This window comes from Octopus bimaculoides, chromosome 2 (assembly GCF_046866305.1).
Source record: "Octopus bimaculoides isolate indiv1 chromosome 2, ASM4686630v1, whole genome shotgun sequence".
In the NCBI taxonomy this organism is placed as follows: Eukaryota; Metazoa; Mollusca; class Cephalopoda; order Octopoda; family Octopodidae; genus Octopus; species Octopus bimaculoides.
In genome coordinates this window covers 1,919,492-1,944,491 of record NC_142929.1, presented here as the reverse complement: position 1 = coordinate 1,944,491, position 25,000 = coordinate 1,919,492, and the positions used below count along the sequence as shown (strand labels likewise).

Genomic DNA, 25,000 nt, shown 5'->3' with positions numbered 1-25,000 from the left:
CTAAACGAGTAATGTTAAAGTTTGGCGCATTTTGGAAACAATTGTGGCCAAAGTGTTGTATTACGACTTGCACCGGGATTGAAACAGCAACCCCTTCTCATCCTGCTGGCAGTCTATCTATTGCAGATGGATGCTGAATACTGATATGATTAATAAATAGAACGGTGGCCGTGCAATAACAAACTTCATCTGCGCTTCCTTCTCGCTGTTTCTCTTTTCTTTGTCTCACATCGTCAGCCCATCCTGTCTCTGATGAATATCCACTCTCGCTATTCATACATGTTTTAATCCAACAGCATTAGCAACAAAAAATTTAATGATAAATGAACAAAAGTAAACAGAAAACTGTAAGCGTGCGTGCGTAAGTGTGTGCGCGTGAATGAAAGAGATACATTGAGAGTGACGGTGTGTATGTGCGTGTGTCCGCGAAAGCGTGTGTGCATGTGCGCGGATGTGTATGCGTATTCGGCTCATGGCAACTAGAGCAGTTGAAGAACCGTTACCCTGGTAACCATGCCAGTCTGTGGCAAACATCAGCAGACATTCAGATTGAACAAGTCTTTGAAATGTAGTTTACATGTCTCACCCATTTTACTTGTAAATAAATAATTATTGTTTATTTTGTTTCTCTCATCTATACGCAAATCTATGTTCATACGAAGAGGTGAGATGTGATTTTGGTGGTTTCTCAACCGCATATGAAGGGGGGGGGGGTGAAATTCGTTTCTGGGCGTTACGGTACTCAACGGAATAATTGTGAATTGATTTTTTTTTCACTCACTCAGATAATAAGGAGAATGTTGCATCTTTCATTCATTGCCTTAATGGAATAACATTATTGTGAATTAAATTCATTCTGACCGGATGTTGAAAGTATAAAATAATTTCAGTTTAGCTGTAGGTTAACGACTGACTGCCTACTTTATAAATACATATGAACAACTTATAAGAAAGAATGAAATAGAAAAGCCAAAGAGAGCACATCTGTGTGCTCGTTCGACCTGCTAGAAATAGGTGCCGAATTCCTAAAGTCACATTTATCGTTTTAAACAGCTTTGGCTATTTTGATCGAAGGAAAACTATGTCAAAAAATTGTTTCTCATCGTGAAACGTCTTTGATGATATTTCGACCTGATCAGGGCTGGGTGGAGGTTGCACAGCACCACCAACCTCAACAGCAAAAGTAGAATATAATAATATAACTTTAAATCGAATGAATCCCGGAATGTCTTCGGCTTTCAACTTACCGGTAACATGTTCGCTGAAGAGCAGAACACGCTAAATAATAAAACAGAAAATAGTATCCACTTCATTACAATGAATGATATAGTTTGGGTTGGGTTGGGTCTAATTAATTCAACTCTTTCTATATTACAATCGGGATTTACTTTAGCAAACTAGACGGGTCAAAGAGCAAGTAGACATTCACAGATTTAGGGCAGGATTTCGTCCGACTCTATAAATTCTGTCAATCCATAACTGTAATAGTAGTAATAATAATAATTGTCGGAGCCCTGGGAACAGTGAGTAAAAATCTTGAGAAGTACGTGGAACAAGTAGGAGCTGCAATAAGGGTGGGGCACTTGCAGAAAACAGCACTGCTTGGAACCGCTCGAATACTCCGGAAGGTGCTCGAAAAATAAGAGGTGTTACCTTAGTTCACTGGTAGTGAACAGCTGACACTGTAGTACAAGTCCAGCGTTAGAAGCTGTGCAAAGGCAATGATAATAAATAATAATGGTTTCAAATTTAGGCACAACGCCAGCACATGTTCGGTGATTGGTAACTCGATTATATCGACCCCAGTATTTAACTGGTACTTATTTTGTCGATGGTGAAAGAATAAAAAGCAGATCGACGTCAGTCGAATTGGCTATCATCCAATAAGAATAATTGCTTGTAACTTAGTTACAAGGCCTGATATTTGTGTGTGGTGAGAGAGGGAGACGGTTTAGCTGATTATATCAACCCTAGTATTTAACTGGTAATTTATTTAATCGACGCAAGAAATATGAGAGATTAATTGGACCTAGTTTGTATTTGAACCCGTCTAATAATAATGGTTTCAAACTCTGGCACAAGGTCAACATGTTTGCAGGAGTGGGGAGTAAGTCAATCACATTGAACCCACTTCTTGATTGGTACTTATTTTATCGACCCCGAAAGGATGAAAGGCAAAGTCGACCTTGGCGGAATTTGTACTCAGAAGGTAAGACAGACGAAATGCCGCTAAGCATTTCAGTGCTAATATGATGACGATTCTGTCAGGTCACCGCCTTAAAGATGGGTGAAATGCAGCTAAGCATTTTGTCCTAACGATTCGGCAATCCCACCGCCAACACATCTAATAATAATAATAATCATAATAATAATAATAATATACTAATTTCTAACATTGCTAAATTCTACAAATATAAGGAAAGTAATTGTCAAGTTTATTAGCAGAGGGTCCTCACAATTTTTTAGTTAACAACTCATGCATAATAAAGAGCAAACACGAACCAGGTAGGAATTAAAGTTTAAACGTTAACGCAAAAGTAAAAGTCTACCTCGTTAATCGACTTGTTAGAAATAACAGCCAAATCTCCCTTAAAATCTTAAAGACTTTTAAAAAGCCTATTGTAGAATGTGCTTTTATACGCATTGTATCTGAAAAGATGACGGGACAGTCACAGTTGGCATGCGATTTAATCATAGGTTCACTTTAAGTTGAAGTGAGGCTATACAAAATCAAGAGGACCAATGGTAATAGTGGTGATATGAATGATAGGAATCGGTAAAGGTGAGCTACCAATCATTGACAAAAAACATACGCTGTGTCCTACATGGAATATATTTTTCGCTCTAGAAATTTTCTGGAATTAAATAATTGATATTTCACATTAACTGAAAGGTAATTAATTAGAAGGGCAAAGTGCTTAGCCAGTTTTAATCGACGCCAGTATAGTATTTGTACTTATCTAATAGATCAAAGTTCGTATTGCAATCATGGGGTTGGAAGTTCAAACTCAAGGCACAACCTCGTGTTTTGAACTTGATAGACAGAACATTTCAGAAGTGCACGTATGTGTATGTTTGTATGTATATGCGTCTGTATATCTATAACACACATTCTCTCACTCTCATATATATATATATATATATATATATATATATATATATATATATATATGCGTGTGTGTGTGTGTGTGTGTGTGTGTGTGTGTGTGTGTGTGTGTGTGTGTATGTGATTGTGAGTGCGAGTGTGTGTGAATTGTGCGTGCTAATATTTAAGTGTCTGGCCCAAGGCTGCCGGCATAAAACCAGCCGGTGCTGTATCAAAAAGTGAACAAGTTATACACCCATGAAAGTTTCAAGCTGGATTATCGGGGTTCGACTAAAACGTATCGGCCAAACCTTTTCAAGACGCTGACCTAATCCATCACTGAAACAAATAAAACCACAACCTGCCATGTATTGTTATTATTATTATTATTATTATTTTGTTATTAACCAGTTATAAAGCGGCGACAGTAAAATATCAAAGCGCAGTAGTTATCAAAGGGATGCCACCCCGACGTTTTCGGCCTTACGCCACCTTTTTGAAATTATCAGAGAAAGAGAGGCACGGGAAAGATGGAAACAAATGAAAATAAAAACGAACAAATTAATTTAGTGAATTTAGTTACTTTGTGTTCAAAGATCAATTCTGACAGGAATCCGTCTCAGAATATTATTCTTCACCAGTATTTTAATAACATCACTTAAAATCACCATAGCCTCTCATACTAATTTGTAGTATCGCTCCAAGTTAGATTTCAATGAAATAATTTTATCGTCATTTAGTAACATTTAATGTGCTGATCCTTCACTATCTTTATTTTCAGGTGTGTGTGCGTGCGCGATCCTCACTGTGTGTGTGTGTGTGTGTGTGTGTGTGTGTGTGTGTGTGTGTGTGTGTGTATACATACTTACGCACATATATTTGGGCATGTTTGTATGCGTACATATGCAATACCGTAACTTGTTTGTAGGTCCCAACAGCACAGGACTTCAAAGATTTGTACCTACCTAATGAGATGTGTCCGTGTGAGAAGAGCCGGGTCATTTAAACTATCCAGTCCGGATTGGTGTGAACTACGTGTAACTTGGTCTACATGAATACATTTCATGAAGACGACTCTATTCAAGTGTACCTTTCTGACCCCTGGCTCATTATGCCTCTACCGAAAAGTAAAGACGAATAATTTGGAATATTTCTGGAAATTTTAATCCAATTTTACCCACATTAATATACAATAGTTAAAATTAGATGCGTAATATTTACAAACATGCCCACCTGTTGAAAGAAATGTATGTGTGCGTGTTCAGCATGACTGTGTGTGTGTGTGTGTGAAGAAAACAAGACATGACTGCTTATAAAGTGTATGTGTGTGAAAGTACCTGTGTACGCGGATGTGCATGTGTGTTTCAGCACTAGAAAGAAAGCGTGTGTCTGTACGTGTGAGATGTTCTGCTATATACAACCAAGAGACTGCAACTAAGAATGATCTGGTTTGCCTGGTAAGCATAGGATACGTGGTGCCCATAACATCCGTTTTAGTGTACTTTCAGCATAACATTTAGAACAACCATTTTCAGGTCAAGATTTTTCCCGACACATAAAGACATACACGCTTTACAATGTGCGTGTATGTGTCTCTATATGTATGTGTGCGTGTGTACATTTGTGTATGTGAGTCGGTATACAAACACACATATATGTTAATATTGATATATATATGGAGTTATATACATGTATACCATTAATATGTTTATGATTACGTGCACGTGAGCGTATAATACATAGGATATAGATATATATATGTGTGTATGTATGGTCGTTTGTGTGTGTGTGTGTGTGTGTGTGTGTGTGTGTGTGTGGAGAGAGAGAGAGAAGGGAAATATAGAAAGAAAGAGAGATTTAGAAATTTTGAGTGAGAAAAAATTTCAGAGATTGACAAATAACTACATTGATTGATAGATGCCATATAATAGTTGTAATGAATTATCCATAACTCCAGATCGTATCTTTCAGAGAGACTGGTTGGTAAAAAAATGACTGGTGTAAAAAATATTGTTTTAATATAACAATAATGTTAAAGTAAATATATCGCGGTTTTCAATGTAATAAGACTGTATTTTTGAAGTTCAGTGTTATGTACCACGATGCTTTTAAAACACACAAACATAATTATTTATACATTTTATATATACATATATATAGATAGGTAGATAGATAAATAAATAGATAGATACACACATATATATACATATAAATATATATATATACATATATATACATATATATACATACATGTATATAAATATATAGATAGATAGCTAGGTAAATAAATAGATATATATACATATATATATCCATGCATATATGCTGTGTGGATGTGTATATATAACATATATATATCGGGGTTTTTTTTTTTTTTGCAAAACAAATACATAAACCTGTATTCTATATATATATATATATATATATAAACCTGCTTCTAGTGCGGGTTTGTGTCTGTTCACATACATATGTGTATGTATTAGTTTGAACTCACAGATATAACTTTTTTTTAATTTCTGTAAATTGAAAGAAGAGTAGTGAATGTTAGAGAAATGTGGATGTTGGAGTTTAAAATGAAAGAAAGATTAGACAACCGGACATTACAAGGAAAACATGAACAAAATTTGAAGCGAAATTCAACGAAGAACCGAAGGAGAAAATTTCTTCTTACCATAAATTTCATTTGGATATACCTGTATTTTAGTTGGGTTAACCGGAGTCGGTGTTAATGACCCCTGTCTTACATCAATCACATTTCTAATTGCAGTCTATTAATCGGACCAAAACTGTGAAAGTAAAATTGTGAAAGCGAATGCAGACGACAATTAATTTTACGTAGGAGGAAGAAGCTTCAGGTCTTTTCCTCCTTTGACTCCTCCTCCATCTCATTTATCTTTCTCTCCATTTCTCTCTCTCTCTCTCTCGCTCTCACAACTATCCCTTACCTTTGCCTCGTTTCAATTCATATGCTTTCTTTTATTCCATCTCGGTCCCCCGGTTTCTCTCTCTCTCTTTTTCTTTCTCTCTCTCTCCAACTTCAGTATCTCTCGCTCTCTTCTACTGCGCATGTCCCGATCATAGATTGCATTCGTAGTCAGCATGCGATTGCGAAAGTTTTTTCGGTAAATACACCGCACATGTAATGCCACTTACGTTAGCTATTCAGTCATCAGAACGTAAGAAAAGATAAAGCAGAAGAATGAAAAAATACGAAGAAAACAAAGGACTGACTGAATCACTTCTTATGAGTGATTAATCTTTCAAATGAATTTGCAAAGTGAAGTTGATATCTTCTATATTAATGGAGAGAATGAAAAAACAATATCAACAATGTGAATAACTCTTAAATAAACAAGCAATGTAATTTACAATTTTCCTACAGACAAGCAAAGAATTTAAATATTTGGATATGTTGGTGTATATTTGGGATTGATGTACGGTGTATGTATTAGCTTGTGTTATATGTGTGTGAATGTGTTGTTGGATATGGGAACTATGAATATTAGTAGTTGAATACTTCTACCTTGTGAACGTTCGGTCGGTGGCTAAAGGAGATTTGAAATGCTCACCACGTACATAATGTTTATGAATATGTAAATGAAAACACACGCAATCTCAAACACACACACACACATTTATAAGAAGAAGCACACAAGCATGTGCATAATATTATATATATACAAAAGAATATATGTATATACTATATAATATATATAGATAGATAGATAGATACATCCATACATACATACATATAATATAAAGATACGTATACATATACACACACAAACACACACACACACACACACACACACACACACACACACACACACACACACACACACACACGCATATATATTATATCTCCATTTATAGATATATATACATGTTGCCACCTGTACATAGCGTAGCATTTGTACGCAGCTGCTATAATAGTGTTCTTCGGCACTCGATATTTTTTAACACACGTAAGTTCACGCACGCGCGCACACAATCGGACACATCTATATCTGCCACCCACACACTTCATCGTGGCTTTTCCCCCTCAATTAATGTTTATTCAGTATTTGTATTTACACCCCCGCTTCATACTAACGGTATTATATGTAGCGACGAAGAATATTGAACATAGTTTTCGGTACAAATAATTATTGTTCATTTCAGGGTTTTTTTACAAATATCTTTGTACTAGCTCCAATCGTAGGTCGAAATTTCTCATTTTGGGCCTGCAAAGCTTTATTCATCCATGTTGACACCGTAGTTTTTTATTCTACTTTTAATGTAAAGGATCACAAGTAACTGTTTTATTTTTAGGGTGACACAACTTGACCCCCATTCATCAGAGACACAGATGCAAGCAAATATATAGACAGGCATAACCAACGGACAATGACATTGTTCCCATCAAAGAAACTCCTTTCACAACCAAAGTATAGGTCATACGGGATTTCATATCGAAGATTTCTGTGCCGCAGGATAGTGTCACACATGTATGCCTGCCCCAATTCGTGCATCTAAATGCGAATGCATCTATGCATGCGTTTTGTATGTGGGTGTCGGGGTGCGCGCGCGTGCGTGCCTGCGTGCGTGCCTGCGTGTGCGTATGAGAAAAGCTAAATTGCTAATCGACAAAACTACAGTAACAGTCGCTGGTGCAAGGGCAAATTCAAAAGTCGTTATGTAAAACGGTTCCCACCGTTCATTTCAACAATAAAACGTTACCGCTTTCTCAAACTTCATGTGGAATTTGAAAGATAATAAAATCAATAATTCTAACGTTACCTTTTCTATACTTAACTCCGTCAAAAACATCACACACTTTGCTCTAAATTTTATTTCCCCTCTAATATGATAAGGAAAATACTCCATTCAAACCAAAGTACCTTAAGAATAAGCTTATTTCAAATCAGTCATGAATAGAATTTCGAAATATACATGGTAGCCTTAACATTTAAACTTCAAACCCTGGCCAGGTACGTTTTTGCTCTTCATTCTGCGTGAGTTGATTAAATAAATAAAACAAAAACTGTGAAGTCTCTGTACTAGTAAACTCGATTATTTCCGGAACCGACCGAGTGTCATTTAGTCCCTCTCTTCGGGTTTTAGCATTACTCTTGATGTCAAATTTTTCTACCCCTTCCAATATTCTCCAAAAATATATGAATATTTTCATAATTTTCCTTTACTTCTTTCAAAGAGTAAAAATTTACCCAGTAAGTCTTCATCTGGTGTATGATTCCAATATTTCCGTTGAATTGGACTGCTTCGCTTTCTGAATTGTAACTGGGTGTGATGACCAAAACAGATAACGATAATCTAGAAGATTGTACTCCACATGGCCAACATGGTTTGAATCCCGTTCTAAATGATTCTAGACAACATCCCACGTGTCGCCTACACATTTTTATCACCTTGGCAATATGAACATCGTTTGATGCATCATTGCTGACAGTGATCCCAAAGTGACGCATTAAGTGACTATGAACCATCATTACACTATTCCGTCAAAGCTGATAGGGAAATATCAAATTTAATCCTTTTCCTCTTTTATCCTGCATTGAACACTTCCTGATTGATTTGGACATAATTCAGAGTCTTGTTTGGTCTTGGTATTTGTATAGCATCTGCTGAACTACTAAGAGTACCTATCCAATAAATTCGGTCTTGCCTCGTAGATATTGCCATTATAATCACGTGGGTGAAGTGAATATCGATATTTCTTACTCTGTGTGTGTGGGGGGGGGTGTATTTGTTTACGTTATGTATACACCATGTGTAGATTACCAAGGTGACAAAAATGTGTCTACGATAGTACATACACACCTACACATATACATACGTATATTCAATTATACGTTTACTTGTTTCAATCATTTCACTGCGGCCATGCTGGATCACCACCTTTAGTCGAACAAATCGACCCCAGGAGTTATTCTTTTTAAGCCTAGTACTTATTTTATCGGGCTCTTTTGCCGAACCACCAGGTTAGGGGGATGTAAACACACCAACATCGGTTGTCATGCGATGGTGGAGGGATAATCACACACACACACACACACATATATATATATATATATATATACGTTGTATTTAGGGATGGTTATTGGTTAATGTTTTCATTAACCAATGAAAACACACGCACTATTTATTCGGTGTTCGCGAGCTTCACCTATATTTCATATGAATTGTATTTCGGCCAGATTTCTATCCTCACACCTCTGTGACCTCATCAGTAGTCCTTTGCTTTCTTCTTTCTTTTTTGTGTCTCTCCTTACTGACGATCTGCCAAACGTATACTCTTTTACTTGTCAGTATCAGTTTGTGTGTGTTTGTATTACATCTCATATATATGTGTGTGTGTGTGTGTGTGTGTGTGTGTGTGTGTGTGTGTGTGTGTGTGTGTGTGTGTGTGTGTGTGTGTGTGTGTGTGTTCTATTTGTTTCAGTCATTTGACTGCGGCCATGCTGAAGCACCGCCTTTAGTCGAACAAATCGACCCCAGGACTTATTCTTTCTAGATTACGGGGACGTAAACACACCACCACCGGTTGTCAAGCGATGTTGAAGGACAAACACAGACCCACAAACATATACGCACACATACACATATATATACGGCGGGCTTCTTTCAGTCCGTCTACCAAATCCACTCACAAGGCTTTGGTCGGCCTGAGGTTATATGAACCCGGAACCATGTGGTTGGTAAGCAAGCTACTTACCACACATCCACTCCTGCGTACACACACACACACATATATATATATATATATATATATATATATATATATATATATATATATATACATACATACATACATACATACATATATATATATATATATATATATATATATATATATATATACACGCACTCACACACACACACCAAGTAAAGGAATATGGACATTCGCTTCACTCACCCACCTGCATTTGTAAAAAACCTTTAACAAAGCTGCATGGCTATGTCTATCTTCGATACATATGTAATGCAAATGAATCAATTAAATGCAAATAAATGCTAAATCAAAGGACACTGGGACACTTCTCTAGCAGAAACAGCCGTCATATTGCAAAGTAATGACAATAGGATTGTAATAAACAGATTTTGACGATATATAAATTGTCCTTTCTTTACGAACTTTTTATGATATATATATGTATATAGTGTACTATTCGTGATGGTAAGATCAACAAAAAGTACTCTATTTGGTGACAAATATTATTTAATAAACACAGTATCTGGTTTTTTTTATGTGCTACTATTAGTTTCATGCGATGAAAGCATCTCAGACAGTATTTTTTAATACGCCAGGTACCTTATCGCAGTCTTCAGGCAATGCCTGAATATGTATATGTGTATGTGTGTGTGTGTGTGTATTCCAAATGTATTTTGCAACTAAATCTGTTGTAATTATTAGACACCAGAAATAAAAATAATTATACAGTGGATCATATTTAAAAAGGATTAATTTTAAAAATCCTACTTCGTGTCAATCAAGCAGTTACATGCAACTAAACGTATCGCGGAGTATTGATCACAAAAGATACATATCTAAGACTTTACACGCTTTAAAATGCGGAGTCTAAAGCTACTTCTTTTTGTCTCGTGTTACAAATACGAAATTCAATCATTCAAATATTGCAGTCATGATATATCTCTCATAATATGTACTTTACGTTTCAGCTTTATATATATATCTCTCATAATATGTACTTTACGTTTCAGCTTTATATATATCTCTCATCACCCTCATTACTCCGTCGATAGCAGCGAGGAACATTAAGCATTTTTATTGTAAATAATACATTTAAAATGTTGAGAACTTGATATAGGAGAACCTCTTATATTAACATGCATTCATTGTAGCGCTATTTTTACTTGTTTCAATCATTAGCCTACGGCCATACTGGGGTACTGCTTTAAAGAGTTTAGACGAAGGTATCGACCCCAGTAAATTTTTAAAGCCTGGTATTTATTTTATCAGCCTCTTTTGCCGTACTTCTAAGTTACAGTGACGTAAGCAAAACAACACTGGTTGTCATGTCGTGGCGAAGACAAAGCCAGATACAAAGACACGCAAACACATATATACGAAAGAAGGCTGTCATATATATATATATATATATATATATATATATATATATATATATATATATATATGTGTGTGTGTGTGTGCGACAGGCTTCTTTTACTTTCCATTTACCAAATTCAATTACAGGGCGTTCTTGGTTGACCCAAGGCTACTGTAGAAGACACCTGCCGAAGTTCTCATGCAATGGGATTGAACCCAGAACCGTGTGGTTGGGAAGCAAATTTCTAACCTTGTAATGACGCCTTCGCATATGTTCTGCTACATTCAAAATAAGACTTCACAGCTGCACGAATTGAAATATTACTATGTACCAAAAAGGATTTCCAATTATGGCAACGCAATAAATGATGTTCGATGGACAGAACGAAGCAATTTGTAGCAATAAATTAAAAGTAAACGATGAGGCTTAAATGAGACGAAACCAATATCTCATTGTTGCGATATCACAGACAACTAAGATCAATACAGCTTATATTCTTTCCCATTATATATACATATATATATATACATACATATATATATACATACATATATATATATATGGGAGAATACACACACATACATATATACACACACATATATACACACATATATACACACATATATACACACACATATATATATATATATATATACACACACACATATACATATATATACACACACACACATATATACATATAGATATACATATGTATATATACATATATATATACACACACACATATATATGTATATATACACACACATATATACACACATATATACACACATATATATATACACACATACATATATATACACATACATATATATACACACACATAGTCATATAGGTGGATGGGGGAGTACATAAATTGCTTTCAACACACTTTTCTTTGATGGACCTGTTGAGGGGATGTTTTTTATACACAGCATATTTTTGGAATATTAAGTGATTTTTTTTCCAGGTAGAGAGAAAGCGGACAAGCAGTTACATATCGGATGTTAATCCCTCTTCAGAAAGACAAAAACAGTTTAGAGAGACAAAGGGAGTATATTATGAAAGTTAAGGTACGAAATTGCAAAATTTAAAAACCAATTCAAACAATTTATAATCATTATAATCATGTTGAAGATGCAGATAGATGCAGATCCCCAATCATAAAGTATAATATAGATATTTACAATATATAATTAAATTCTTTCCGTAATGGAAAGAAGTTTCTACAGACTTCCTACGGATGTTGGGTTGTAGCACCAGTCGGAGTCTCTCAAAAACCTGCTATGAAATTGTTTTGCAGGGTGTAATGGAAGAGAGAAACTCAAATTTATAGGGAGTTTTAAATGGTGAATAGAGTCAAAACTAGGGAGATTATGATGTGTTGAGTAAGACAAAATCCAAGAACACATTCCCTAAAACGTATCCAGTAAGAATTTGTACGTCGTAACTCTTCTATGTAGGTCGATTTCTTCCATTTTATTAACGTATATTTCGGTGAAATTTTATGATTAACAGGAATTCCCTAAAAGTGGAACGATTATAGTAATTATTATTGGTGTTGTTGCTAAGGTCGGCGATCTGGCCGAGTCGTTACTGTACCGGGCATTTCGTTCATCTTTACGTTCACAAGTTCAAACTCTGCCGTGGTCTACTTTACCTTTCATGGGGAGGGTCTATAAAATAAGTAACAGTTGAATACTGGTTTCCATGTAATCGACTTACCACCTCTCCTGACATTGCAGACTTTCTGCCCATAGTAGAAAGGATTATTATTATTATTATTCACTGTCTAGATTCGGAAATATATATATCAATTCTCTTACTTGTTTTTGCCACTACACTGGTGCCATATGGCACACCACCTTCAGAGACTTTTATCGAATGAATCGATTTCAGCCAGTTTTTTATGGACGTAAACAAACTGATAACGGTTGTCAAGCGGTGGGAAGGAGAGGGGCAAACATAGACACAAAGACACACACACACAATGATATATATGTGTGTGTGTGTGTGTGTGTGCGTCTATGTATATATACTATGGGCTTCTTTCAGTTTCTATCTACCAAATCCACTCACGCACCTTTGGTGGGCCTGAGATTATAGAAGCGACAAACCCAAGGTGTGACTCAATCCGGATCCATGTGGAAGAGAAACAAGCTTCTTACCACAGTCACGCCTGTGCCTTACACACACACACACACACACACACACACACACACATATATATATATATGAGCATATGCATACACACATTCATACATATAAGAAAATTACTATTTTTAAATCACACAACGTGAGGTTTAAAAAATAGTAATTTTCTCATTTATAAATCAGTGATTAGTTGTCACTTTGAAAACTATATATTTCGAACGGGTATTTAGCAGCGCCATCTCTAGCTGAACAATTATTGTGCTGATGAAGGGAAATAACTCAGAAATTGCGATACACAGATATTGTTTTGAGCTAAGTGGGGGTGCTAGATTCCCTTGTTTGAAAATATAAGGACACAGATGGTGTCGTATCGCTAGCTGGAGACGATGTCTCCTTGGTCTAAATTACAGCAACATTCGTCCTAGACCAGGACTGCTATGTTATGTTGGCAAACAATTTTTACTGCAAATATATATATATATGTATGTATGTATGTATATAAGGATGTGCAGTATACTTCCCATCAAGGGTACTTGTGGTTAGATTCCTTCAACAGAATTGCCTTTTTTTGTAATTTTTAGCAGATAATGACTGTTCTTCGTGAGGGATTTCCCTATATTTTCATCCTCATCATAAATTACGCGTTTTCTTTTTGTCGCCCACCCCCACCACCACTTAGCAAGTAGAGCAACTGGATACAAATTCAAAGGTACCAAAATGAAGGCGTGTGATTTAGTGTTTAAGGTATACGTCTAGTAACGAGTTCGAATCTCGGAGGAACGTTGTGTCCTCGAGCAAGGCACTATTTCTCGTCGCTGCAGTTCACTCAGCTGACAATGTGTTGTACGTGGAATTTAAAGACCCCCAACTTTGTCACACTGAAACTCCATGCGAACTATGTTAAGAGCACACGTGTCTGGAGTGCTCAGCCACTTGTATGTTAATTCCACGGGCAGGTTTTTCCATTGATCATTTCAAATGGAACACTCATCGTCGTGACCGACGAAGTGCCACTTACACAAACGTTTGCCAATCGGATCGAATGTGTTCCTATCAGCTTCCAATTCATCATTTCTTATTGAATTCAATGTCACATGCTGGAACTATACAAACAAATGTCATCTCCCTCTATCGGATAACTTTTGCTATTTTGATGCGGAAATCATAATTTATCTGAACGCCGTTTTCTTGTTGACCTGTAGTTTACATGAAAGTTCCGCAGTGATTCTACAATTATCGTGGAATTATTGCATAATTCCACAATAATTGAGTCATAGCCAACAAAGTGTTTGTACACAGGAAAGTGTACAATATACATGTATGTAAATATATATATATATATATATATATAGATGTGTGTTTATATAAGTATGCATGTAATGTATGCATATATAATATATATATATATATATATATATATATATATATATATATATATGTAGATGTGTGTTTATATAAGTATGCACGTAATGTATGCATATATATATGTTTTTATATATATATATATATATATATATATATATATATATATATATACATGCACATATACACATTCATACATATTAAAACACATTTAGTAGATATGATTTTTAGAAAATGCAAAGCAGATTTCAGTATTTATACCCTATAAATTATATTTTCTACGCATTTCCTAACTATATAATTCTAGAAGATATAGTTACGAACACACACACACACACGCATGAATGTAAGTACTTACTTTTTCGAGAAACAAGATACGTTTTACAGTTTATCTGGCTAGTTTTCTCTTGGGTGGTGGTCGTACAGGGGGTTCATTATTATTATTATCATGCAATGAACAAATCGGGGTTTAAAAAACAGAGGCAGTAAAACCGCGTGTTTTTTTCCTCACCATTTATCGTGTCGTTTTCCTTCGGGGTAAACAGATTCAACTAAACTTACCTGTTTGCCTAGAAGGAAAGAAATTGTGAACGCCCTTCGTTTAAATAGTTTATTGCCATGTTGGATTAGAATAACTTAACCATATATACACCCATTTTGTTGTTTCTCGAATGCACTAGGAGAAACTGATATTTAAATAAGGGAACTTGCATTACCACTCTCTTTAACGTTATAATGATTCCCCCTAGAAGAATTTTTTGTACCTATGCACGCACACAAATACATACGCACATACAGTCACTTGCAGATATGCGTGCGCGCAAACACATCTGATGTACTTATCAGCTGACATACAAGCAATCTTGCATAGAGAGAGAGAGAGAGAAAGTTGGAGGAGATAGAGACAGACAGACAGACAGACGGTAGACAGAGACAAGTAGATTGATCAACAGATAGATAGATAGATAGATAGATAGATAGATAGATAGATAGATAGAAACAGACAGAGGAAGACAGAGTGAGAGGGATAGATAGATGTGTTTATTAGCCACACAGGGCCGAACACAGGGGGGGGGGACAAAATACAAAGTAGAGCTGACAGACAGACAGAGAGGTGGATAGACAGAGAGACAGAGGTAGATTGATTAAGTGATAGAGAGAGAGAGGGACAGACGGAGTGAGAAGACAGATCTAACGGTTTTTGGCTGTGTTGATTCAATTGTCTGATTAGCTTGTATCCGTCTGAGTAATCTACAACCATGCGAGCCCTTAACGTGATTCTCAAACCAGAAACTGTGTTAATATTTGAGAAGGGCCTGCCTTTGGTACAATCTATCTGAAAGGCTTGCAAAATGTTTCCGTCAACCTTGTTTCCGGTTTGACTCGTAAAATTTCTGGATTGCCTCGATGTAATAATAGAATAAAAAATAGCAACATGCTCAAAATGCCATGTATGGCAGCAGACACAGAACCCTCGTGATTTTGAAACGAACTCCTACACATTAAATGATGATGTATGAAAAATACACAAACACGCGTGCGCACACACACATAGATAGACAGACAGACAGACAGACAGACAGACAGACAAATAGATAGATAGATAGATAGATAGATAGATAGAGATAGATAGATAGATAGATAGACACGCAGGAAGTCAGTCACACAGATAGACAGATAAGTTTCTTTATTAGCTACACAGGGCCGAACACAGAGGGTACAAAATACAATGTAGAGCTTTTCTTTTCGAAAATAGAAAAAAAAGAAGAAAAATAAAATTCCGATCAAAAGGGATCGTGAGAAAAAAAAAGACGATCAAAAGGGCTAGATAGATAGATAGATAGATAGATAGATAGATAGATTCACCTGTACAATATATTGTAAGTATTAAGGTAAGAGTTAGGTGTTCGTGTAATGCTTCAGTGAATATATATGCAATCACACGTGACTAGTAAATCTAATTTTCGAAAGAATCCGTCCACCATATTTCCTGCTCTTCAGATTAACAGACAAGTGGCACTTTTAATCTGCCCTTCCTCAAATATGTTCCAAACTTTCTTAAAGGAATGCGTCAAGTCATTCTGATTTACTTTTGGTTGTCGCCAGTTCCGTTTTTTGTTTTTTTTTTTTTCCCCTTTTCTGCGGTCACTGATTCTTCTTTAAGACTTCCTCTGTGACCGCTTTCCAGTTTACTGTCAGAAGGCCAGTTTTAGTTTTCCCTCATTGCTGTCCCAGACAATATACTTTGCCCGGATTAGTAGTGTAATGGCTCTTTCTAGTTCCTCTGTGTCTGGTGTCAGAACCTGCCTCAGTACAGCAAACATTTTTGTTGAAGTCTCCGAAACATTTTGTGGTGTTCACTATTCATCGTCCGTAACTCAGACGAAGAGAGAAAAAATGATGGGAACGCAAGACATAATCTCTGCCTTGAATCCCATTACTCATATCTCGCCCTAGTTTTTCATTTGCCTTTTCCATATATTAAATAGATACCTGCATGCCTATAGCAAAATGATTACCATTGTTTCCTTTATAATCGTATTTGAGTCGTAGACTTAATCCATCGCAACTTGAACCCTAACCACATGATCATTGTTAAACTTTATTGAACAGCTTTCAGTTAGGATATTTTGGATCCTACCTTCGTTTCATGGATTACTTCCTTCCCTTTTCGAAAATGTCTCGCAAGACTTGGGCAAATAAAAAAACAGGTCATATGTGTGTTGACCACATCTCTGTGACTAAATAGCAAAACAAAGAAATATGCACAATCCACTGTATATACTGCTTGTTGTATGAAATGGATTCTGATACTGTTTTTCTTTTCGATGCCGTATGAGGGCGTTACTGAATACTGTTCAGTCAACCCCAATATATGCGCAAATAACTATTAACTGCGTTTACTTATTCAGTCATTCAATTGATTGTACTTCATCCGGAATTACTTAAAGGGTTAATTATTAACAGTAGGTATTTTTAGAAGCAGCTAAACTGGGGGTGGGGGACAGTTCGAGCTTAATACAATTGTGGGGATGGTGTATAAACGATCAAATCGATCCTGGTGCGTTGGAGCATATGGGCCTTGCAGTTATAAAAAGGCAAAAAGAATGAATAAAATTTTATCTTTCGTTTAACTCACTTCTTCTGCCATCCAAGCCTTTTCTTAAAAATAATTTTCTATTTTGACACTAAGCTATTTATTCGTAATGAACGAGATTTACGAAATCCATGCAATTTATTATTGGGCATATAACCGGTAAATAATTTCTTGGTTCCGGAAGGATGACAATTGAAGAACAAGGCCGCATTGGATTATGGTTTTGTTGTTTTTTTATTCACAATATAAAAACAATATGGCTTAACAGCGCAATGTATTTGTCCAGCATTAAACTGGTTCTGCACCCTACCACTTAAAATACATTCATAACAGCAACAATATAGGCTTAACGTTTATCATAGGCCCTTTTATAAACGAAATGAAGGACAGTACGATATTATTATTCAAAGTCACCTATGCATGAAGACAAGAATTCTATAACATTTCAAGACAAAACATGAACTGCGTTAGCATCGGAACTCTATCGGTTCTCAGTAGCGTGTTTATACCTGACTTTTATTCTTCTGGGCGATAAATAAATACTTATTGTCTTCTCGGGGCCACGGTTCTATGACTTTTTCTGGTAATACAAAAATGTTTTTATCACCGTCATCTTTGCCATTATCCACAGCGGCAGCTGCAACAACAGCAACATCATCAATAACATTTCCCTCCCGCTAACAACACTGTTGTCATCCCCGTCGTCGCCATCATCTTCACCACCACCACCATCATCATCATCATCATTATCATGAAAATTCATAAACATGAAGAAATTTTCCGACTGTTAATACCTACGTCATAGACTCAGACGTGGTTGTGTGATAAGATGGGTGCTCCTCACCCACATGGTTCCAGGTTCACCCCCACTGTGTGGCACCTTGAGTGTGGATTTGGTAGACAGAAACTAGGCGGCGAGCTGACAGAAACGTTAGCACGCCGGGCGAAATGCTTAGCAGTATTTCGTTTGCCGTTACGTTCTGAGTTCAAATTCCGCTGAGGTTGACTTTGCCTTTCACCCTTTCAGGGTCGATAAATTGAGTACCACTTACACACTGGGGTCGATGTAATCGTCTTAATCCCTTTGTCTGTCCTTGTTTGTCCCCTCTACGTTTAGCCCCTTGTGGGCAAGAAAGAAATAAGAAACTGTGTGTATGTGCGCGCGCGCGTGTATGTTTGTCCTCCAATTCTTAGCAACCGGTGTTGGTGTGTTCACGTCGGCAAAAGAGAGATATAATAAGTACCAGGCTTTAAAAAGTATAACTAAATACCGAGATCGATTAGTACGATTAAATTTTTTAAGGTGGTGGGTGCTCCAGCCTGGACGCAATCTAAGACTGAAACAGTAAATAAAAATTTTGTTGTAAATTGTCGTAGATTTTGCATGGGTTGCTTTGGGTTGGGATTCTTGTGTTGCTTTTGTGTATTGTACGGGTTATTTTATTTAACAGAGATTATTGTCCGACAAGTGTCCGATTCGGCGTGAGGAAATCTCTTGTAATTGCTTTCAATGTAGCATTATTGTTGTTCTATTTAAATGATACTTCGTCTCTACCACTGGCGGCACAGACAGAATTATTTGTATATATATTTGTAATTCTAATCTTTATTTTTATTTTTACTTGTATATCTCGTCATTGATCAAGTGATATACCTACTTACGGCCATACTTGAGAGTACAATGCAATGGCTTTTTAGACGTTGACAATATGGTCTATTGTCTCTTTACGTTGACTGCATATTCTTCCGTTTGTGCAAGTCAATTATTTGGTTACCTTGCTTTCGAAATTCTTGGTCGACAGAGAATGGTTTTGTTCTGCGATCTGACGGCGATGACGAAAGCGAGAGAACTAATGATGGTTATCACAGTGGCCAAATGGCAGCTGCCGTTGTAATGTGGATCATGTTGCTGTTGTGTTGTGGTGGTGCAGCTGTTTTTAATGATGATGATTATGATGATCACTGGCATATTAATAATTAGGCAAATATGTCAGTAAAAGAAAAATCAGACAAAGATAGAAATAAAATACACAAAAAAATCAATACGAAAATCCTTAAATGTTTGTCATGAAGTGGCTGTTCCTTAGCAACAGTAACAGCATTGCTGTTTCACAACTAGCTTGATTTGTGTCTATCGTGTTGCCTGAGACTTCCATATAACAGGCACATCATTTTATGGCACTTTTTCTTTCACCTGGAAACGGAAAATCGACCGCTGTTGATGAACATAAACAGTAGATGTCTTATGCGTTGAAAATATTCAACGCATGTATGTATGTATATATATATATATATATATATCCACATGTAAAAGACCGTATATACACTCATATATATATATATATATATATATATATATATATATATATATATAGTAGAATAATAAGAAAAGTTATTGGTACAGTATTATATATATTTGTAAAAAAATGAATAGAGATGGCTTTTTGGGGAGAATAATTTTGATTGTAAATATTAAGATTAAAATAAAAATTATCCCACCACCACCACCAAAAAAACCCATCTCTGCTCATTTTTTCAAATAGATAGATAAATAGAGAAAGAGAGAGAAATAAGTGCAAGCGTGGTAAGAATCTTGCTTTCCAACCAAATAGGTCCAGGTTCAGTCCAGCTATGTGTCACCTTCGCCAAGTGTCTCCTACTAAGCCCCGGGACAATCAAAGCCTTGTAAACGCATTTGATAGACAGAAACTGATAGAAAAACACTCTGAAATCATTATACGATGTAACCATCGATGTATAAAAAATTTACAAAAGTACCGATTCACGAATATATAATCAGGACATTAAGGACGAAGTAAAGGAAATAATTATTAGGTTGAGATAACCTGATGATCCATGTCATCGGCTGTACAGATACTCACCTGAAAATAACACCTGAACTGGAATCTATGTCCTGCTTTAACCTTCCGATTTTGGTTGTGATTCATAAAAGTGTATATATATATATATATATATAACTCTTCGAAACGCCAGTGTTGGAATGGTGGCAGCTGATGAAGGAAATATTCTCTATGTGGCCTGTGTGTTTTCTGTACTCTGTTTATCATTTTGTCTACGGTTTGTTTGCAACGTCCTGTACCCAGATATGCATCTATATATACAGGTAGATGCAGGTATGTACATACATGTACGTATATGTGCATATACTAATTTATTATATATATATATATATATATATATATATATATATATATATATATATATATATATATATATATATATATATGGGGAGGGGATGAGATATGTATTTGCATTTATATGCATATATTTGCAATTTTACAAATGTTTCTTGATTGTCGGTACGATTATTGCTGAGCTTATGTGTGAAATGTAGTGTATATATGGTAGGAAAGAGAGAGTATATACAAGTATATGCTATGGGATAATAAACGTTTATACATATGAAATGAATTATTAATGAAGGATGTGTATATACGTGTATGTATGTATGTATGCATGCATGTATGTGTGTGTGTGTGTGTGTATGTGTGCGGGTATGTATTAGGGTGCATGCTTATCCATTTATTTAAATACATGCTCTGGTTTATAAAATGCAAAAAGAGTGCTAGAGGCATTATATATATATATATATATATATTATATATATATATATACATACACACACATACTCACAGCTTTACAAGTATATGTGCGTGTGTGTATACATATGTACATTTATATATGAATGTACGTATATATATTTACATTACATACACACACACGTGTATATGTATATATTGTTGTATGTGCGGGTACAATTATCCAATTATTTATATACATAGTGGCATGCGGAACACAAAACAATGTTGTAATACGTTTATATATAAATATGCATACAGTATTACAAGTGTGTGAATGTGTAGTTGTATGCTTTTCAAAGTGTTGGTTTGAAATTTATGTATGTATATGTGTGTGTGTGTACGTGTTTGGAGCCAATAAAATATTTGTGTTTTGATCTGTAGACATGAGGTCTATTATCCAAAAAACAAAATTCCGCAGCGGTGACCTGTAAGTAATTTAGTATCACAGAATGGTACTGATAGTCTATGACCAATTCTATTGATGGCAGACTAACACAGCAGGAGATTTTCTTGACACTTATCTGATTCTGTATTTAAGGTTGAACGGAGCTGAACGTTTTGTTATTCTCTCTCTTTTTTTTTTTTTTCCTCTCTTCCTCTCTTTTGTCCTTGCTATTTTGTTGATAAAATTCTAAATCTTCGCCCTGACTATTCCGATCGTCGCTAAATGTTTCGTATAGAAGTGAGAAAACCGATTATTTTTGTGTATTGTTTTTATAAACAATTCTCACGAGAAAATTCAATGCATGGTTATGTAGACATGTAACGTAGCATATAACTCGATTATTAATAACGGGCAATTTTATAAACAAAACGCGGGATTTGTTTGTATAGAATTTTTGAAACAATTGTCAACTATGAAATCAAAATGTGATTAAAAATCTAATGTCCAATTGTTTTTATTCGTGCTCTACAATGAAAAGGGAAATTCGGGATTTTCCGTTTATTTCAAACATAAGGGTATATTCTCCTTTTACAGTTTTCAGATACACACTGTCCGTAGAAGTTCCCTGATTAACTTATCCCAGATGATCTATCTATATATGTTTCATCTAATTTTCTTCCCAATATTCCCGAGATTGTCGTGAGGGCAGTGTCCTCAAGTAGGCCTTCCATCGACTTCTGTCAGAGCTGTCTCCAACTGACCCGGTTGGATCTCAAACTGAGATCAAACGAGCTCATGGATGTTATACAACCATCTTCCTCCAGTCTTCCTTGGTTTCCATTCCTGCCGAGCAGCACTCGGCAGCATACTTGTGAAACGCATGTCGGAGATCCCTTTCCGACGAGTAGAGTAACATCATGTCGTCTGCAAATGTTAGCCGAGTAAGCATACACCCACTGATCATATGTAAGTATATTAATCAAAACATATAGTATTATAGATCCAATACGGCTGATCGTATCGATCCATCAGGAGTGATCACTTTCGTTCTGGTGTTCTCATACAGCTTACTTATTGCTATCAGAATTCTTGGTGGAATATCATATGCTCTAAGTAACTTCATCACCATTCCTCTATGTACTGAATCAAAAGCCTTTTTAAAGTCTACATAGATAATGATAATCTTCCTGTTATGGCTCTTAACTCCTCTATCAGTCTTCTAAGCGCAACAATATGAGAGTATTACAAGGCGACACGCTAGCACCTTATCTCTTCGACATCGTTCTGGACTATGTAAATGGATAGAACGTACGAGGGTAAGGAAGAAGGACTGGGATTCAAATTGCATAAGTAAAGAAGTAGACGCCATCAAGCAGTAACCGTGTCTGATGACCTGGCATTACTAACAGAGAGGGCAGATCAGGCACAAGAGGTGCTGAGCAGATTAAAGCAGCAATCGGGGAAGGTACGATTGTACTGTAATAAAAACAAAACGGAGCTGCAAGTATTCAACCACGAAATGCCTGTGTCAGTAAAAGTGAGAAACGGTAAGTCTCTGAAGGTAGTTGAAAATTTCATATACTTTGGTGCGTGGACACAAAGTACGAAAAAGACATCGCACTAAGGAATGCTCTTGCCTGGAGCGCATGGTATAAATTGAGAAAGGTATGGAGTTCAAAGTTAGCCAGGAAATTGAAAGTTAGAGTGTTTCTGGCAACAGTGGAATCTGTTCTATACGGGGCTGAAACATAGACGGTCGCAAAAGCATTGAAGAAACAGTTGAACGGTTATTATACGAGGATGCTTAGAATGGCACTCAATGTCTACTGGATGAGTCATACAACAAATGCTGACACTTATACCAGGGACTACCAAAATCAACATTGAAGATACAGCATAGAAGGATGAGGCTAGCTGGACACTTGCATCGGACATACCGATGAAATTACTAACAAGCTGGTGCTCTGGTAACCAACGGAAGGAAGAACCAGGAGAGGAAGTAGGAAGAAACCTATATCGACAACTTTCTGGAGGATACTGGTATGGAAGGGGTTACAGGAGCTGAGGACCATTATGGAAGATCGAGATGAGTGAGAAAAACGTGTGGAAAGTCTTGGGACATCTTGTGGGACGACCTAGATAGGTAGATTATCGATCCATTCGGCACATTGGTGAGCATACGATTATCTCACAACTATTGCCCGTTAGAATTGGTCGGAATGGGGAAAAAAAGACAAATATTGTCTTGTTTGCTGAGTTGTGGATTCTTAGACAACTATATATACTTACACACACACACACACACACACACACACACACACACACACACACACACACACACACACACACACACACACACACTTGAAAAAGAAAAGACATATATTCCAGTAGTAGATAAAAATCCTTCACAAGCTATAGGTGTATTACAAAATACGTATTTCTGCTTCACCGATCTGCGTCAGTAGTAAGTATCCAATAGTCATCATATGCGAAGACAACTTTAGCCTCTTGATATGGAAAAAGAGTAAACACAACACATTCCTATACCCTATGTGGTCCAAATACCTAGCAGTACCGAGGTTATAAGTAAAGTATGATTAGGCAACAGATCAATCGGCTTACATAATAGCAACTACAAGCGTGAGGAAACACGTGTATTTGATACACACATACACATATATGCACGCGCACACACACACTCACGCATAAACAAATGCACTGTATGTGTGTGTATGTGTGTGTGTGACATACACATGTTTCCACACGCTTATAGTCCCTATTATGCAAGCCAATTGATCTGTTGCCTAATCATGTTTTACTTATTACCTCGGTATATTTTTTTAGATATTTATATATGTTTGTCTCTGCGATTGGCTTTATGCTAACACCACTTAAAACTGGTGACTTTATTCTTAAACCTTGTAAATCACCAGCTGTGTAAATAGAATTCAATACAATAAACGCAAAACTTCAGAATAAGCAGAAGGACTGACATGATTAATATAAAACCTTTAAGGTGAGGAAATGCCCCAGCATTGCTTCATTGTAAACACACTCAGATATATATGCGTGTGTGTGCGTGTCTGCGTATGTGTGCATATATATATATATATATATATATATAAACAAACAGTAAATGAGTATATGCATATATACGTACAGGTATGTGCATACCGACATCCACCTGTATGTATAGGTGCATATCTGTGTACAGGACATTGCAAACAAAACGTAGAGGAGAAAACA

At 36.2% G+C, this 25,000-nt stretch overlaps 1 protein-coding gene across 8 annotated transcripts in view; it reads right to left on the bottom strand.

Annotated features, from left to right (window-relative positions):
- Positions 1-25,000, bottom strand: part of LOC106868307 (uncharacterized) — a 284,018-nt gene that overhangs the window by 207,924 nt on the left and 51,094 nt on the right. For 2 of the 8 annotated variants that reach the window (XM_089340315.1, XM_089340305.1), the window contains exons 2-3: positions 6,031-6,243; positions 5,757-5,871 (exon numbers count right to left, since the gene is read on the bottom strand). The exons of 3 other annotated variants lie outside the window; for them this stretch is intronic. The gene's annotated coding sequence lies outside the window, so the exon portion shown is untranslated. 3 more of the 8 variants (XM_089340319.1, XM_089340298.1, XM_052975327.2) reach the window with 3 other exon arrangements.